This window comes from Dermacentor variabilis, chromosome 7 (genome assembly GCF_050947875.1).
Source record: "Dermacentor variabilis isolate Ectoservices chromosome 7, ASM5094787v1, whole genome shotgun sequence".
NCBI lineage: Eukaryota > Metazoa > Arthropoda > Arachnida > Ixodida > Ixodidae > Dermacentor > Dermacentor variabilis.
Genome location: NC_134574.1, coordinates 121320781 through 121341175, shown reverse-complemented (window position 1 = coordinate 121341175; position 20395 = coordinate 121320781). Strand labels below are relative to the sequence as shown.

The 20395-nt window shown below is 41.9% G+C and overlaps 1 long non-coding RNA gene across 1 annotated transcript; it reads right to left on the bottom strand.

Annotated features, from left to right (window-relative positions):
- Positions 1-2426: 2426 nt before the first annotated feature.
- LOC142587084 (uncharacterized) lies at positions 2427-8650 on the bottom strand. Its single transcript, XR_012829351.1, has 3 exons — positions 8576-8650; positions 6683-6907; positions 2427-2528 (listed from the first exon to the last, which is right to left on the bottom strand). It is a non-coding gene; the product is annotated as an uncharacterized LOC142587084 (long non-coding RNA).
- Between the last annotated feature and the right edge of the window lie 11745 nt (positions 8651-20395).

Here is a 20395-nt window from a genome sequence, read left to right as displayed (position 1 = left end):
TGCTACTTCATTCTTCATAGAGGCAGTAAAACTAAGTAACATACTAAATGGCCGCTTGATGTAGAGTTTTCTATATTTCTCATTCTGCGTTTGCTGTGTCACTGCCTTTAAGAATTTATTGGAGTGTATTTGAGGTGTGTTCCTAAAAGTTGATGTGGAGTAGACAGTAAGGTAGAAGAAAAGCTTCATCTCATATTTAATAAGCTACAACGGCTAAGCACAGCCTCATCAATGTTTAATAATATAGTGCGAGCGTCGGCCACGTGGAATGTCCGCGACCTTCTAACAACGAAAAGCGGCAAGATCGGCAATAGTTCGCGCAAGCGCACAAAGTACTCTCCTGTGAGCGTCTCCTGCTATGCTGCTAACTTCAAGATTGCACATGCATGTGACCTTTGTAGTCCGTGAAACAGCATCATTCATATTATGAAAGGTGTATGCCCTGAAAGATATTTTTGCTCCTTTTAAATATATGGCTCATGAGCAAGTTTAAAATAATGACAAATAAGTACAAGCTCATCGCGAATTACAGGTCTTGGTCGTGCACTTGCTGTACTTTTTACCGCTTTCTTGTAAAAACGGGATCGACTAGATAACCCTGATAGGGTGTGCGTTTTTCTTAGGCGCAAACTGCAGTAAATGACACTCGCATGGCACTGTACTTTTTGGGCATGCGTGTAAAATCGCCGATATCGCAACATCTTGCTCTCACAAGGCGCCGAAATGTCGGGCGGTCGACCTTCGCGTGATAATATTAGAGTTCCGGGAGCTCGGAGTAACATAAAAACGAGCGCTGGCTTTCGCGTCTTGCATTAATTTTGGCGCTGAAAATTAAAGTTTCAGGGATAAAAGGCTCCCAGCAATCCGCCGTGCTCTAAGCAACCGCTCACTTCCTCTGTTATGAGTCGCCTTTCAAAGGCACTCTCCTTTCTTGGTTCCTTCGCTATGTTTTGGCAGAAAATGTACGTACGACATGGCGGTCAAGTCATAAGATAAACCGGCACGATTCCTTTCGGACATCAGAATAATAAACGACCACCGCGCATGCTTGAGCCGGCGTGGCCGCATGAAAGGGATATGGATGCGGCTGTTATTTTATGGTAATAGCAAACGGTAAGAAGCTATCAGCCTATTTTGAAGAGTGAAAAAGTCGTGAGTCCAAGAAGTTACCCATAGCAGCTTCTGTATAATCTATGATACGCACCACAAAGCGTCTGGCTGGTAGAGACACTAGTGGGAACACCTTATATGGAGATTCAGTGCTCCTGTCTATCTTAATCTGTGTGTGTGAGTCTGTACCTTCGGACCGTACTGTATCGCCTCCGGTTCGTTTATTGGAGACAAGCTATTCTTTGTGGTCCTCACACGGGTTTAGCACGCGTGGGGTTTTGGTATCTATATGAGCTCTGGTTTTAAAGAAAAGATGGCCCTTTTAAACTTCCTTAATGTCGTGTTGAGCCTCAAACGATATATAGGTCTTAACCAGACAAGGGGGAGGATTTAGTTGCATGGTAGCCAACATAATGGTATGGGCAGAATTTGCGTCAGTGTAGCAAAACAACCACAGTCGACCGTAAAATGTGTGGTATCACGGACCGGCCCGCCTTATGTTAAGTCATAACAAGGGTGCGTTAACCAAAGCCGATGCGAAACAACGCAACTTTGACCTCCAAGAGCTCAATATATATATATATATATATATATATATATATATATATATATATATATATATATATATATATATATATATATATATATATATATATATATATATATATATATATAACAAACTCGGCATAATTAAAAACAATTGATGGTCCACAAAATATGTGCTCATAGAATGTAACGAAAAAATAATGCGCGCATTGCAAAAATATCATGAAAATATGGCACATTAAATCGTATTCATTTCTGGCTGTGGCTATGCAAAGGTGCAACTTATCTTGCTCTCTTTTTTACTGTAATGTTATTCAGTGCTACGGGCATCAAGTCTGTCATGATGGCTCACTTCTCAGAGCATGCGCAGAGGGAATCATGCAAACTAACGTCTGCTCCACAGGTAGATTGCACCAATACAAGCCAGAGCACCGCACTACTGCCTATAGTGGAAAGGGGCATTGGTAGCCATAGTGTCGGCATATGTTGAAAATAAGGGCAAGCCCGGCCTCTTTTAACCACTGGTTGAATACTCCTAATAGCATAAGAATATTTTGATTAACATAAAATTACACTAAAGAAGTGTTCAAATCCTCTGAAAAACATATTACATGGACGTTTATGAGCTATTCTGCTTGCGCTCCCTTCACGTAGAAAGCAGACGTAAAAATGTAGGTTGTGTAACGTAATGAATTTTAGACACATGGAAATAACACCCTAGGCAACCCTCATCATGGGATAGTAATCAATAGGAATGCTATTTCACTTACTGCAACGGCACCTTTCCATTCTGCCTTTGTCCCTGCATCGGGCAATAAAAGGCAGGGGACATTCCATTGGCCATACGGATTGGCACAGCAAACCGGCCAAAACTGCAAAAAAGCAAAAACGTCATGTTCCAAATCAAGATCGTACTTACAGCATCAACGCGAGGGTTCTGTTCCAATAATAAAGCGCTATATTTAGAAACCAGTTATTGTTATTCCTATTCAGAAGTAGCGCACTAGAGGGTAGCTGCTAATATACAAGCTACGTCCTTTTTTTTTCAAGTAAACGTGTTTTGCGGTTTCCTCAATTATAACGCTTTGGTTTCAGATTTAAGACTAATTTAAGACTAATCATACAAGATGTAGACGTACTCGGCAAGGTACGCTGCAGTGACCATAGGATGGTAAGAACTCGAATTAGCCTAGACTTGGGGAGGGAACGGAAGAAACTGGTACACAAGAAGCCAATCAATGAGTTAGCGGTAAGAGGGAAACTAGAGGAATTCCGGATCAAGCTACAGAACAGGTATTCGGCTTTAGCTCAGGAAGAGGACCTTAGTGTTGAAGCAATGAACGACTATCTCATGGGAACCATTAAGGAGTGCGCAATAGAAGTCGGTGGTAACTCCGTTAGACAGGAAACCAGTAAGCTATCGCAGGAGACGAAAGATCTGATCAAGAAACGCCAATGTATGAAAGCCTCTAACCCTACAGCTAGAATAGAACTGGCAGAACTTTCTAAGTTAATCAACAAGCGTAAGACAGCGGACATCAGGAACTATAATATGGATAGAATTGAACAGGCTCTCAGGAACGGAGGAAGCCTAAAAACAGTGAAGAAGAAACTAGGAATAGGCAAGAATCAGATGTGTGCGTTAAGAGACAAAGCCGGCAATATCGTTACTAATATGGATGAGATAGTTCAAGTGGCTGAGGAGTTCTATAGAGATTTATACAGTACCAGTGGCACCCACGACGATAGTGGAAGAGAGAATAGCCTAGAGGAATTCGAAATCCCACAGGTAACGCCAGAAGAAGTAAAGAAAGCCTTAGGAGCTATGCAAAGGGGGAAGGCAGCTGGGGAGGATCAGGTAACAGCAGATTTGTTGAAGGATGGTGGTCAGATTGTTCTAGAGAAACTGGCCACCCTGTATACGCAATGCCTCATAACCTCGAGCGTACCGGAATCTTGGAAGAACGCTAACATAATCCTAATCCATAAGAAAGGGGACGCCAAAGACTTGAAAAATTATAGACCGATCAGCTTACTGTCCGTTGCCTACAAAGTATTTACTAAGGTAATCGCAAATAGAATCAGGAACACCTTAGACTTCTGTCAACGAAAGGACCAGGCAGGATTCCGTAAAGGCTACTCAACAATAGACCATATTCACACTATCAATCAAGTGATAGAGAAATGTGCAGAATATAACCAACCGTTATATATAGCTTTCATTGATTACGAGAAAGCGTTTGATTCAGTCGAAACCTCAGCAGTCATGGAGGCATTACGGAATCAGGGTGTAGATGAGCCATATGTAAAGATACTGGAAGATATCTATAGCGGCTCCACAGCCACCGTAGTCCTCCACAAAGAAAGTAACAAAATCCCTATAAAGAAAGGCGTCAGACAGGGAGATACGATATCTCCAATGCTATTCACAGCATGTTTACAGGAGGTATTCAGAGGCCTGGAGTGGGAAGAATTGGGGATAAAGGTTGATGGAGAATACCTTAGCAACTTGCGATTCGCTGATGATATTGCCTTGCTTAGTAACTCAGGAGACCAATTGCAATGCATGCTCACTGACCTGGAGAGGCAAAGCAGAAGGGTGGGTCTGAAAATTAATCTGCAGAAAACTAAAGTAATGTTTAACAGGCTCGGAAGAGAACAGCAGTTTACGATAGGTAGCGAAGCACTGGAAGGGGTAAGGGACTACATCTACTTAGGGCAGGTAGTGACCACGGATCCGGATCATGAGACTAAAATAACCAGAAGAATAAGAATGGGCTGGGGTGCGTTTGGCAGGCATTCTCAAATAATGAACAGCAGGATGCCACTATCCCTCAAAAGGAAAGTGTATAACAGCTGTGTGTTACCAGTACTCACATATGGGGCAGAAACCTGGAGACTTACGAAAAGGGTTCTGCTGAAATTGAGGACGACGCAACGAGCTATGGAAAGAAGAATGATAGGTGTGACATTAAGGGATAAGAAAAGAGCAGATTGGGTGAGGCAACAAACGCGGGTAAACGACATCTTAGTTGAAATCAAGAAAAAGAAATGGGCATGGGCCGGACATGTAATGAGGAGGGAACATAACCGATGGTCACTAAGGGTTACGGACTGGATTCCAAGGGAAGGGATGCGTAGCAGGGGGCGGCAGAAATTTAGGTGGGCGGATGACATTAAGACGTTTGCAGGGACAACATGGCCACAATTAGTACATGACCGGGGTTGTTGGAGAAGTATGGGAGAGGCCTTTGCCCTGCAGTGGCCGTAACTAGGCTGATGATGATGATGATGACTTCACTTAGGCTTCCCTACAGGACCTTTGTGCTGGAGCCATGGTATGTAAAGCGTGATATGTAATAATTATATTTGCATACTGAAACTTATGCCTACAGAAAGGTGGTGCCACTTTTCTAAAAGTTCTTTCAAGCAATACCGTTTATATAAATTAATCATATAAGCGTGATCTATTAAGGCGAAAGCAATGAATGCCTCATAAGGCGGAAAGTCCGACGTTGGCGGCATGACCACACGGTGGCACAAAAAGACTACGAACCCTCAACACTTGGTGGGAGTCAAGCCCGCGACCTTTGATGTTAGTTAGGGCAAATTAAAACAAAGATAATTAATAAATATTTCATTAGGACACACCAACTCACGACATTGGGTCTTTATTAAGGCACACTGAATTAACGCAGAGTTAATCAAGGCACTCGAACCCAGGCCCTTTATTGGGAGTCGAACTCACGACTTTCCGTTGTGGCTGAAGTTCTGAGCATCGCGCGGTGATCGCAATGATTTCGCATTCATCCATGTAGGGATAGCTAAATGCGCCTTGCATTTTCTTGTTCATACAATATAAGAAAATCATAATTAGGTAAATGCAGTGGAAGCCTTATGGGAAAAAACTAGCCAGAATAAAAAAAAATTCGCTCGCTTCGAGGAAGTACGCTTAAAGGAAGGTCAATTTAGCTAATGATGAGGACTGAAATGAAGTACCTTTTTTTGGATTACACAAAACAAGCTTGAACATCTGCAGCGCAGTCAGACCCCCATAGAATGGAGTTTTCCGCTTTGTATAAGATGGTTGAATGCATGATAAGAAATAGCGAGTGCTTGTGGTTGCCCAATTACAGGCGCATCCATTTATGAAAGATGTCAGAGATGCTTAAATAGTGTTAGGTGGCCCAACTACACAGTATGGTTGCATGGAAGTTTTGAGATTTAAAGCTTGCCTAAAAATTTGACACTCAGTAATCAAGATGAATCAAAGTCACCGTATCGACTGATTACCCAATTGCTTTTCAGGCACAGTTCATACTTTTAAAAGTTCCGAAGGTAGCGCATGTACATTAGAAATTAATAAAAATTTAGTTAACTCGGAAACACAAGGTGTTAACTCCCTGCACCAGAGTATTATCTGAACAAAGTTGAAAAGGAAATGAAGTTTAAGCGAAAGGATGATTGTGTCGCACCAGCGGTTCTTGACCATTTATAAGTAGATTTAAAAAAATGTACAAAGAATCTGGTTCTGCGCCCTACGTAGAAGATTATGTTTCAGGCGAGTAACAAGAATGCCAATAAATCATATTATAACGTGCGGAAAGGAAGCACGACGGAAAGTGGACACTGCACCCTTTATTATGCAGCTATCTTCTCTCTGGCTGTCACACACTGTGTAACAAAACTTTACTTCTAGGCAAATTGAATAAAGTGAATACAAGTGCATTTGCCCAAAAGGTTTGTACATCCCCAAATGTTTGGCCGTATAACAAAAACTCCAAATGACAAATTGAAGAAAGCCACAACAATAACTATTCTATTTCCGCTTTGAACCATTGTTCCTTGAAACTCTGGTCTAAGTTATTTCTTTACAACACGGAAAAAAAACGTCTCATAACTAGATTACAATTATAGAATATCGGTAATAACAAAGCAAACCACGAGCGTCTACACAAGCCCACAGACTCATTGCAGATTTTCAGGGTTTTTTATGCACTCTCGCAGATAAGGCGCAAGTACCCACCGCATTTACAGACGCATTTTTGATCCATCTTCATGCAACAAGTCTTGTGGCCTTGTCTGCATGGAAGTACTTCACATCCGATATATTTGTTGTTGTTCACATTTTTGCTTCCGTCGTCGTTGTGGCCGTCCTTCTTGTCATCGCTGCCTTCGTCTTTGTTGCTGTTGTCATTGTTGCTGTTCTTTCTGTCACTTTTGTCGCCGCCATCGCCGGGGTCGTCATTGCCTGATAGAAGAACTATCCGTCACTCAGGAAATCAAGAAAATTTTATCTAGAACACCTGAAATGCCATCATTCCCACTTCTGGCAAAACCTCAATTGTACATTGTGTATTTTCTTAGAACACAATTACGTGGGATAAAGAAAAAGTCCACCTCAAAAACTTCCTCAATAGTTTCGATAGCACACAAAAATTTTCAAACCTCTCGTTTTACAATGTCCAAATGAAGCACAAAGTGACATGCGCCAATCCGACTAGATTCAATCGATATTCAATGAGGTATTTTCAAAGCGAGAAAACTGAGAAAGTGGCTGCAACGAATGAGAATTCAGACAATGGCTGAAGCCCTGTGCAAGATTAAATTACAGAACGTGCAAACTAGGTGAAATTGAAATTATTATTATTCGTCTTATTTTGGTTGTATGTTGCCAAATGGCTGTCGTAGCATTGGTGCTTTTCTCTGCGGCTATTATCTGCTAGGAGTTAAAGACGAACAGAGCAAAATGCAAGATTTTCAACAAAAGCAGGAGGTATAAACATGATGCACGTTGTAGGCACATGACCGGTACGTGGCCCTAAATGGTATTTGCCACAAAACCCCACGCTTAAGGCATAGCTTGCGCTCATGGCTCGGTACCCATGGATATTTGATCCCCTCTACACAACTGCAGCGTTGTTATTTTACGTAATGTGGACGCCACGCACATTATGCACCTTCCTACTCCTGCAGCGTATCCGATTTCAGCATGAAAAAAGAACTAGCGTATTGTATTGTTTCTTTACTGACTAAAGATATATGTATATCTATCTGTTCAGCATTAAACCATTAACTTCATAATAGTCCATGCACGCAATAAATGTCTCGTAACATTTGCACAACCAGATGGTGAGAATGGCCCTGTCACTTACAGGTTTCACTTCCACATACAGGCTTCAGTGAACACCTTCGAAAATTCTTAAATGTTGCCTGTGGCAGATCTTAGAAATCTATTTCATGAGGTGGTCTACTCGAAGTGGCGGACATAACTTGCACAAAAATTGAAATGCGTAAGCGACTAATTAAGAAAAATTACCTGATTTAGCTTTTAATGAGTTACCTTATGGCCCATATTGCAACATGCACTTGTTAGGCATGTAGTTTGCAAAGGGGATACACTTGGAACAAATTCTCAGGATGATGCCACTTTCAAATTATTCATTCCCGAACTTTGCGGAGGAATGCATTGGGGTTCCAATTCCTTTCTTATGAAAACGTCGTTTTATGCATTCAAGCACAAAAAATCTGTAACTCTTGTTACCCTAAACGGACTATTCCTAGAGACAGACACTAATTCCTATTAAATGGCTTGTCAACTACGGTCAACGAGCTACATAGGCAACTTTATAAATATAACTTTCTTTCCTGTAGTAAAAGAACTGCTGCTTTCTAATAACATTTAAAATATAGTGATATCATCTTCCCCTTGAATACAATTAAGATGTGCTTTCAATAATGCATTAATTAAAAATAAATCTAATGTTAGAACAACGAAAAATAAATGCTTCCGCATGCTGCAAGTATCAGAAAACTCTTTGTTTCATTTGCATTAAAGCGTTTTTAAGCCCTGTGCGTGGCAATGACTGCGTCATTTATTCAAAAGAGACATTATTATTAAAGTAAAGTACATGCTTACCTGCGCTATTGGAGGATATGGCCACGACAAGGTAGACAAGCAAGAGCAAGCAAACGCAAAAATTCTTGCGGGTCATTGTTTCCTGCAAGGCGACCAAATTTAAGCAACTGGCATTAGGTGAATTTCCAAGCAAACTTACTTTAGAAAAATAATATCAGCAAATTCTACAACCTAAGTCAAAGAGAAAGAGAGAGAGAGATTTCTTGGATCATGGAGTGGTTTGCCTAGATGCTTACCTAGCATGCTACTTCTTAGTTATGAAGGTGCACGACAATTAGTGCACGACAATATTTTTTTTAATTACGACCCGCATAATATCATTTCAACATCTTCTAAACGTATTTAGGAGACCTTGGGCCCCATAACTTACAACTATTCCACTACGTTTTATTCCAATCTCCTGACGTCAAATTTGTCTCACCGCCGACGCTAGCACCGGGCGGTCACCCGCCGGGTTGTATGAACAGACCAATCAAACGCTCTCCTCGTTCGTAGGAGGTCACTATTGTTTGCTGGAAAAACAAATAACATTGACTACCCTAAGCGGCTTCTCTTATCCAATTGGCTGACAGGAGGCGAGGAGCACGCTCAAGTGGAGAGGGATTTGATAGGGCCAAGTAACTGCACTGAAAGTCGATGACCGGATGAAGAAGGTGGTGCCAGCGTCAGCGATTGGTCCGCTTTTCCTTATTTAGCTTGCGGTGGCTGGTCGAAAATCGCGTCTCCACGCAACGGAAGCTTAAGAATGACGCTAAAAGGGATCCTCAGCAATAAAGGGTTCGCAGAATGAGGTCATAAATGTGCCGAAAGTGCACAAGAACATTACACGGCCACGCCAGAAGTTTTATTCTACGCAAATAAACCCCTGCTCACGGGCAGGTGTGAGTAGCCTGCGCCTGAGCGATCGGCGGTAGGCGTGTTTTATTCCTGCGGCTATTCAGAAGAAAATTCAGTCTTGTTTGGCATAATCATGGATCTTAAAGGCGTACATGTCCCTTTGACGCGATGAGTTCTTGCTGCTTTGTGACGTCGCGTGACAGGCAGGTGAAGTGCGTGCAGCCCGAAAACATTTGACCAATAGGCGGGGGGCTAATGGCGACAACGCGTCGAATCATAAATAACTATTTTTTTTTCAGTCAAATCATGCATAATCAGCGTGTACACGTCATATTACATGGGAAGCTATCGCGGTTTTCATGACGTCGCGTGACACACAGGAGAAGTGGGGGTGGTCCGAAACACGTTTTTGACCAATCGCGGAGGGCAGATTGCAGAAATGAAATAGAAAAGTTTGGAATTGTTACGTTATAGCAGTCCTTATCTCACAATTATATTTCACATGTTCAACGAATTAGCGTGAGCGAATTTTCACTTCTGCTTATCCTCCTGCCTTCTAAGTGCCCAAATCAGACTGCTAGAATAAATTCGTTTTTTTTATAAATCCCTGAAACTCTCTTACTATTTATCAAAATATCAGATCAAGCACACACTAAATGCTAGGTGCAATGTATTTCAATTGGAAGTTTCTACAGTTTTTTTTTTGTTTATTGCAAGCAGTGTTCTCTCCTAGAAACTTGCGTGGTATTAGCGGTAAATCAAACTATATTTTAGCCAGATATCAAGAACATTACAGATCTAGAGAAAGTAACTGAGCTTGTTCCATTAGCGGCGTTATTCAAGCCGTTTTACACAAACATATTATACACAAACCTACCTTTATATATAGCTTTCATTGATTACGATAAAGCGTTTGATTCAGTCGAAACCTCAGCAATCATGGAGGTATTGCGGAATCAGCGTGTAGACGAGCCGCATGTAAAAATGCTGAAAGATATCTACAGCGGCTACACAGCCACCGTAGTCCTCCATAAAGAAAGCAACAACATCCTAATAAAGAAAGGCGTCAGGCAGGGACATACGCTCTCCGATGCTATTCACAGCGTGTTTACAGGAGGTATTCAGAGACTTGGATTGGGAAGAATTGGGGATAAAAGTTAACGGAGAATAATTTAGTAACTTGCGATTCGCTGATGATATTGCCTTGCTCAGTAACTCGGGGGACCAACTGCAATGCATGCTCACTGACCTGGAGAGGCAAAGCCGAAGGGTTGGTGTAAAAATTAATTTGAAGAAAACTAAAGTATTGTTTAACAGTCTCGGAAGAGAACAGGAGTTTACGATAGGTAGTGAGGCACTTGAAATGGTAAGAGAATACATCTACTTAGGACAGGTAGTGACTGCGGATCCGGATCATGAGCCTGAAATAATAAGAAGAATAAGAGTGGGCTGGGGTGCGTTTGGCAGGCATTCTCAGATCATGAACAGCAGGTTGCCATTATCCCTCAAAAGAAAAGTTTATAACAACTGTGTCTTATTAGGACTCACGTACGGGGCAGAAACCTGGAGGCTTACGAAAAGGGTTCTACTGAAATTGAGGACGACGCAACGAGCTATGGAAAGAAGAATGATAGGTGTAACGTTAAGGGATAAGAAAAGAGCTGATTGGGTAGGGAACAAACGAGAGTTAATGATATCTTAGTTGAAATGAAGAAAAAGAAATGGGGGGGCATGGGCAGGACACGTAATGAGGAGGGAAGATAACCGATGGTCATTAAGAGTTACAGAATTGATTCCAAGGGAAGGGAAGCGTAGGAGAGGGCGGCAGAAATTTAGGTGGGCGGATGAGATAAAGAAGTTTGCAGGGACAACATGGCCACAATTAGTAAATGACCGGGGTAGTTGGAGAAGTATCGTAGAGGACTTTGCCCTGCAGTGGGCGTAACCAGGCTGATAATGATGATGACACAAACATATTACATGAGAACTTGCGCGTCGAAGAGCTTGGATGCCAACAGGGGCTGTTACGGGTTAGTGGCACCGCTGTACTGATGTCATAACAAGTAACAATCATGAACGATAACTACAGATGAAAGCATGAAGCCTCTTCATGTGGCAGCTGCCTTCGTCCACATTTAAAACAATAATGCTGCCATCGAAAGTCTATAAATCATTGATCAGACCTGGCAACATTTCCTGCCGAAATCTGCTACCCGTAACACTTTATCTGGCTATGTTCGTTATTCCCCAACATTAGTTTCCCTGCGGATTCTGAGAAAGTTTGACCTTTGTAACGTTCACCACGCACCGCTTTTGTAACACAACCTATTAATACACGTTCAGTCTTTTGCCCGTTTAAGTTGCCGATCACTCACAAGATTATTTTGCTTTTTGAGAGGTGACTATGACAGCATAAGTTGCAGAAAAATGCCAGTGCATACCGGTTAAGATTTTCTGATGTCGTTTCGCTCGATGGACCCGAATTATATAGTTAGGTGCGTCACATTTGTGCTCTCCTATAAAGTTTAAGGGCAAACATATGGTTTGTTCAATAAAAATGATACTGCTGCTGCTTTGAAACATTTCATTCTGTAAATTATCCGGCACATTTGTGCCTTTTTATATGCTATTCAGTAAGTAGAAGACTTCAGTAAGTAGAACACTTCTACCACAACGATATATTATGCGAGAACGTATCTTTTTCCACCCGCATAAAGATCACCTCCTATGTGTTAACTGCGCTTATATAGTTTCATTACTTGCTCCATGTCAGAGAAATGCATTTTTGAACCATTACCCGGTGCATCGCAAGAATCCCCTCAGCCGTCTTGAAGCCCACATGTGGTATTCTCCCAGTTCTTTGTGTACTTCATGGTAAAAGTGAACATTGCTTTGACATGAAACAGCACATATTGAGGACATTCGAGGCAATGTTGAAGCAGCAATAACTTTAAAAAATCTGCTTTGTTAAAATGCGGCTGAGAACTTCCATTGTATAACCGAAATTTCCGACCTGGCCAATTAAGGTCCCCTTAATTGCACCACTGGTCGTTGTTTCTCTCTGCGTGTTACATCACCTGTCAAAAGCGACTGACTGATAATGTCACCAGAAATGTCACCTATAGGCACTCGCTAGTTTAGAGCAGTGGCCTCCGGACTCTCATCGCAGTGCCTATTATGACAATGCAAGTCGAACTCATAAACAGAATGCACCTGGCTGTAATTGTAGCAATTAAAATGCAGTTACCTGAGTGACTGTACAACCAAGGTAATGAATATCTTAACCAACGCTTACTAAATTATATTTAGTACTTACAACGACGTTTTTACTGTAAGTGTGGCTCTCAGAGCTTTTTCTTAGCTTCAGGAGGTGGTGAATCTTGCTAACTCGAAGTTTCCGACTTTCACTTAACACGAGAGCAATGCTTTTTTTTTTGGAAAAAGAGCCCGGTTATTGTTAGATAGTGAATGGGGGCTACCATTGATTTATTTGCGAAGGGTGCATGTTTATCTGAGAAGGTGGCGACAACTTATGTTTACTGGTATTATAACTTTTACAAATAAATTAAAATACGAATGCCGCATACTATGCTACGTATGTTACTGTTCTACGAACAATCGCATCAATCGTCCAATGTGTTCTCAGGAGACATTTTCAAGAAACATTTCGCAAGAATTATTCAACACCGCGATAGTATGATTTATAATGCAACTTTCTGGTTTTAATTGTTGACTCATATTGTGTGTCCATCGCCCTCCCTAGCAAATCGAGGATTTGTCAAAAAGAGAAAGAAATCATGTGTAAGCTAGGAATATATCACTGTGCCTATTGCACGCTAGCAAAGCTTTAAACAATTCTTTGTTTCCATAACTACACTTTGGCAAATCACGAATAGACGACCATTGCGTGAAGGCAGCCTCACTCCGAAGGCAATGTTTCGACTATAAGACTAGCCTTCTCAAAGTTTAGCAGTTTGTTTTAGATCCTTTATATTTCATAAAAATCAGCTATCCCTATTTCTTCTTTCTGCACTCAGCCTAACTGACAATAATAATAATCGATTTCCAGCTCCATGCAGGTCTACAATGTGGCATTTTACCTACTGATTATTTTCTTCAATTACAAAGCTAATTCTATGGAATTTGTTACTAGTTAATGCTCCACAATGTGCTCTATTTAAAGTTCAGAGTTCAGGAGACGTACAAAATAAGCTGGACGGCTCTGTCCACATTGGCCGATGCTAAGCAATGCAAGTTTCTCTACAAATTACCATGGGACTCGTAAACACACCAGAAGTCAAGGTATCTGATTTTGTAAGGATAAATGGCAACACATTTCACACACCCTGTTCGTACTGCTTTTAGTTCCTCTTAAATGAATATTCATTGCTGAGTGGACTTGTCCTGCCATCTTTCGAGTGATAGCGAAACCTGCCTTTTACCCTGTTCACCAGATGGCGCCACCGCTTCGACACTGGGAGCGAGCACTACATGCTTACAAACTATATTCACTTTGCTGTGATTTCGCGCGGAACTCCGGTTACTGCGTACTGTGTGTTACTCCCTGATGTTTCTTTTGATTGCTCTTTCATGGGCACACGATATATCGTAGTGAATTTCTTGTTGAGCATTAAAACGTCCGCTCACATTACGAGTACACCTTCGTCTCTCCATGTGCGAGGTAGCAAACCGCAGTTTGTTCTCGTGAATGTTTGATCTTTTCATTGTTTCTCTGCTTAGCTTGTCAGTTTGGTGAAGAAAGTGCGACACTGTGGATGTGAAGGAAGAATTGGCAGTATACATTATCAATTTATTGCGTAAAACCTGCAGCACCATAAAACCATATTGCAAGACAGGGATTACAAGTAATCAATAAATGAACAGAGGAAGCCTATGCTTTGCCTGAAGATGTAGTATATGATTTATCAGAGGCCAGAATAAAAACATAGAAATGTGCAATCCCAGATCAACTAACAAAATTATACCATATGTAGGCCCACGCTTGCACTTGCTAGAAAAATAACATAACGTACTGAACTGAAAAAAAAATTTTTGAGAGAACTTGTATACCATGCCCTCAGCACATGCGGCAACTTACTCAACAGTGTATTTGCGTGTGGAAAAAAAGAAATTTTAGACAAATCGTCCCGATACAAGTACTCTCGAACCTTAAGCGCAAGGCCTCAATGGGTTCACGCTGATTGCCACTGCAACAGATAAATGTTTTCATGTATACTTGTTTGATCCGGCGTAAACCTGAAAAAATAAATAGAACAGTCTTCTACGACCTTGTTGTATCACGGCCCAATTTACAGCGCCACTGTTTCTGAGAAGTGTTGGCAAATATAATATTAGCTGTCTGTAAGCCAATCGCACATTTTAGAATGTTTCCCCATAGAATTTAGCACTGGCTTGGTTTAAACGTTGGCCACATATACCACTACATCGGCCTTGTTAAGAAACTTTATCATCGGCAGCAATTCAATCACGAAAACGTTTTCTTCACTAGAACGTTGGCTGTGGCTACCGCCCTTCCCCCCTTTCGCTTCCTCATTTCCGCTAAACTTGATTCCGCCTGCGTTCACAGTCCTCCCAGGGCAGCGGGATAAATTATGCGTTGTCCAGAAAACAACAGCTGAAACGCTACGCATCGCTTCTATAACTGCTTTACTATAAAGTATGTATAATAGGCCACACACTTTGAACTTCATATACACATTTCATTTCATATTCATTTTATTACCTTAAGTACGCCATTAGGGGTATTACATAAATTGTGGTTAACATGTGGACACAAGAAAAAGCCGGTGTTACATCAAAATACAAATTTGAACACTTTCTAGAAATTGTGAATGACGTATGATGGCAGCGACATTGAAGGGTAGGTCGTTCCAGTCCTTGGCAGCGCTAGGAAAAAATGAAGGTTGAAAAGTGACAGTTCGGTGTTCGAGGACGACAAACTTGGAGTTGATCGCCTGTGCTCTGAGTCATACGTGAAGATGATGGCGCGACGTAAGGTGGGCGTCTTAGTGAGCTGTAAAAAACAGTCCTATAAGTTGGTCCAAATAAATAAGCATAAACAGGGTGCCTTTTTTACTTCACCAAGTATACAGGGAAGCCTACTGCGATCTTCGTGAAGCGCATAAACAGAGAAAAACAAATTTTCTGTAATCCCTTGCAACAATTATGATTACTCAAGGAACGCTAATGTTTTTGCAAACAAAACGCTTAATTGACCCTCTTTTTCACGAAATATAAACTCAGTTTTACGTATGTCGGGACATTAGCACACCCAGCTGTAAACGGCTGTGCGACACTTTTGAACATTTGATCATTTTGGTTTGATAAATGCTGCAGTTCGTCCACACACATTTGCCGTAGCGTTTCCCAATTTTGGATAATGTTTTATTGCAGTTCCATTTGTAGTTATGCAGGGAAACCAGCTAAAGCCTGTGCCGTTCTGGAAACACAGTTATTACGCGCCGGAGTGCATGCTTGAACTATTTATTCCAAAGGCCATAATCCATCCACACTTCTTTGAACTTTTGCTACACATAATCCATTAACTGGTCCTTCCATTAACTAAACATAAACGAAATACTACATTTGTACATCGAGGACACCTGGAGAAGGTCGCATAAGGCCTGGAAAACCTAGTGTAAATGAGGGTTAAATTATTGTTTGTAGTGCTCATATTTAAGCCTCAGATTGCATATGTCTAGCGACAGATTGCACCTTTAGTGGCCTCCAGTTCTACTGAACCTAATGTTTTTGTAACGCAGAAGTCCTGTAGTACATTTGTAAACGTAGATAAATATGGCCGCGCGACACTTCTTTAAGGAAACTTGTTTAAGGAAACCAGTAACACTTGTTTAGGGAATTTTTGCACATGATTTATTCGACCCACACGCACTTACCTTCCCACACATATTTACCATAGTAGTGAACCCTATTTCGCTTAGTTAGATCTTTGTGGAGTTTTAGATAGACCGTGCAGGGCACAGTGATCAATTTCGCGGTGCTTTCAAAGTACAATCACAGACTCCCCAGCACTTGTAGACGCAAATTATTTCAACAGCCCCAATTCGCTCGCAGATTTCACAGTTTGCCTGCGCTTTCATCATGATATCCTGCTTATATTCGTGAAATATACCAAACTGCCTCATTTAGTTCACTGAATACGCAGGAGAAACCAACTGCGAACGCCTTACGACACACGAGAATATGCAAGGAAATGAAGCTTCAGTAAATACCTGCAATACTTCTAATTAAACCAGGAAAGTTAACGGTTGGCCACAGAACATGAATAAGGTCACCCATTTGGTTATTAAATTTGATGTAATGGCGTGTCTTGTGCAATTGTTTATATTATGGAGGGAAATACATCGAATAACTGCAATATGATGCTTTCCCACAGTTGAGTAGTAATTAATTTTCAGAGGCAGTATTTCGTGTACACGTATTTAGGTTTCCACGGAAATTGAGTAGAAATGCCTTCCCCCCCCCCCGCCATTTCTTGTAAAATTCGGGTTTTCGTACGATTGTATACCCATGCCAGGGATGCACACGCGGAGAGCATTTTGCGTCCCTCCTAAAACTCAACTGCCATGCTTAACAGTGCCTAAAAGCTAAACTTATTGCACAATTCATAAAGGTCCCGACAACCTTGTATTTCTCTCCGCCACAATCCACAACGTCTACCTTACTTTCGCAAAATATGAATTTTGGGCAACACTGAGAAGCATAGTGTACAATTCTCATATACTGCTTCCGGACACCTTTTTAAAAATTCGTTCTACAAAGGCTGTTTTTTTTTATTCAGATGCATTTCAATTCGCACGTAACTTTGCCAGAGTGTTCACTAAGCAGGATCTCAAGTACACTTGTAGTTACTCCAGAGCAGCGAGATAAATGGCGCGTCGCCTGCAAAGCGCTCTCTTAACCCTTACAAAAATGACTTTAGACTGTCTATAGAAAGTCTATAGACTTTTAATAGACGACCTTTCCTTTCTATAGATTTGGACTTTTGTTGATATAAAGTCTATAGACTGTCTATAGACGAAAGTCGATAAAGTTTCTATTTCTTTTTGTCTATTCGCAGTCTATAGACGGTCTATAGAAAAAAGTCGATATGGTGTTTGTTTCCTTTTTGTCTGCTTCCCCTCTATAGAATACCTACAGACGAAAGTCGACACAGTCTCTATCTATTTTTGTCCATACTTTGTCTTTAGACTTTCTATAGACGAAAGTCGATAGGGTTTCTATTTCTTTTTGTCTATTCGCAGTCTATAGACGGTCTATAGAAAAAAGTCGATAAGGTGTTTGTTTCCTTTTTATCTGCTTCCCCTCTATAGAATACCTACAGACGAAAGTGGATACAGTCTCTATCTATTTTTGTCCATACTTTGTCTATAGACTTTCTATAGACGAAAGTCGATAGGGTTTCTATTTCTTTTTGTCTACTCGCAGTCTATAGACGGTCTATAGAAAAAAGTCGATAAGGTGTTTGTGTCTTTTTTGCCTACTTCCCCTCTATGGACTACCTATAGACGAAAGTGGATACAGTCTCTATCTATTTTTGTCCATACTTTGTCTATAGACTTTCTATAGACGAAAGTCGATAAGGTTTCTATTTCCTTTTGTCTACTGGCTGTCTATAGACGGTCTATAGAAGAAGTCGATAAGGTGTTTTTTTTGTCTATTTCCCCTCTATGGACTACTTTTAGACGAACGTCGATACAGTGTCTATTTATTTTTGTCCATATACTTTGTATATAGACTTTCTGTAGACGAAAGTCGATAAGATTTCTATTTCTTTTTGTATACTCGCAGTCTATAGACGGTCTATAGAAAAAATTCGATAAGGAGTTTGTTTCTTCTTTGTCTACTTCCCCTGTATATGGACTACCTGTAGACGAAAGCCGATACAGTTTCTATTTATTTTTGTCCATACTTTGTCTGTTGACTCTCTATATTATGGACAATAGTCGACAAGGTTTCTATTTTTTTCTATACTCCTGGTGTATTGAATGTCTATAGAAGAAAGTCGATAATATGTAATTCCGAGTTCCCATACCCCCCGCCCTCTGCGAACGCGATGATATGGCACTGTTTCATGCACGACGGCACCGCAACCCCGGCGCGGCGGGCAAACCGTGCAGACTGCTAGTCTGCGTTCGGTGCAGCTGCACCGAACGAGGATCGCGGCGGAGCAGGCACCGTCCGAGTCACCAAGGTCTTCCAGGCACCCGAAGGCCCTAAACCTGGCTGCTTCCCGGACGTACACTTCGCGAAGACCAGGTGGTGAAGGTCAGATGGCGAAGATGTGGCAAAGGGGGTGAATAAGTGGCGAAAGCCCGCAGACCAGGTGGAATTCACCACCTCTGAGTTGTCGTGGTCTTGCATGTCTATAGATTAACAATAGACAAACATCGTTAATCTGGGCCCAACCCGTGTACGCTGTATAACCAAGCGCAGGTACCGGTGAATAATACATAGCTGCATTTGATATAAGCCACTAAAGTTGTAAACTGCTGAGATTGCTGTAGAGCCTATTTGTAGACGTTAGTATACACATAGTGTATACCTCCGCATTTGTTGACCACATATGATCTACGTAGTCGCTCTCGGCAATCCCAAGACAGTCTTCACAGTTGTCGCATCACTTTTGCGGCAGTAGAATAACGGAAGCAAAACGCCGATCCAATTGTTAAAATATATGTTATGAACGCCAGCTTCAGATACAAGTGGATTCGAAACAGGCATCAAGCTAACAGCAAATACACTCGTAATGTTTGTAGCTGACAACGTGGACTTTGTGAATGTGCCATGAACCGATGTCGCGCATGTGGTGTTCGCGTTGTGTGTCGTCCGATTCTCGGATACTTTTCACATTGTCTTCATATCTCGGCTGCGTCACTAACATCGGGCGACTTTTGTTGCCTAATATCCTGCACTATAAGCTCATCAAAGTTTCTTATTCACTTAAAATAGGTGCCAAATTCTCTGAGCCCACCCAGTATTTCGCCGGCGGTATGCCTGCGCAGCCACGCATATGAGTACCTCAATGCTGTACTGATTGCTTTGACCTGTCGTCGGAACAGAAAATTAGCACTAACATACGTGCGGGCATCACATTTGGCGGTACGTTGGAAGATATGCTACAAATACGCTGTATTACTCATCGACGCTGGCAATAATGCGTCTAAAACGTCTGAAGGGCCCCGTAACGGCTTTTACAAACAGCGCATTCATGTTAGCGTTCCAGTCTCATACGATAGCCCACAGCGTTTGTCATACAACCTGCCAGCGCATATCCTTCGTCCACGAAAAAAATGCATAACGGAAAAGAAAAGCCACCCGTTCCGGCGCGCATGGCGCGCAGAGAGAGAGAAAGAGACAAAGAAAAAAATGAAGGAGGAAAACGCGCTCACACTCCTCCGAGCGCGCACGCCCTCCCGCGCGGAGCTCCTGCGCATGCTCGGAGCTCTTGCGCATGCGCGGCGCTGCGCCGTCTCAACGAATGCGCCAGGCACGTAAACGGTTGTGCCGGTGTGCGGTGTCTCCCTGAACGTTGGTGTCTGGGTATGCGTGTCTTCTTTGTGGCATCACACGTCAACTACACTGAATGGTAAGCTTTATCAAAGACGTTTTGCGTCAATACCTCATGATTATGTGAGCGCATTTCGTAGCGCGAGCCGGCTGCATGTAGCGCAGGCGACTCGGGTATAGTGTCGGTTTGTCGTTGACATGGTTTGATAACGCGCTCTTGTTCTCGCTTCTACTATACCGAATGTTTTACGGCGAGCGATCGCTCGTGCTTGTTGATTTTATCATTATAGCTTAGGTGCGTAAAAAAGGAAGTACACCATGTTTTAACTTGATACTGAGCTACCACTAAGCGGATTGTGTGTGTTGGGCAGCCAGTGTGGTAGATCTCATTTAGTGGCGCTTGATCCGGCCGCGATGAATGCTGCACCGTAT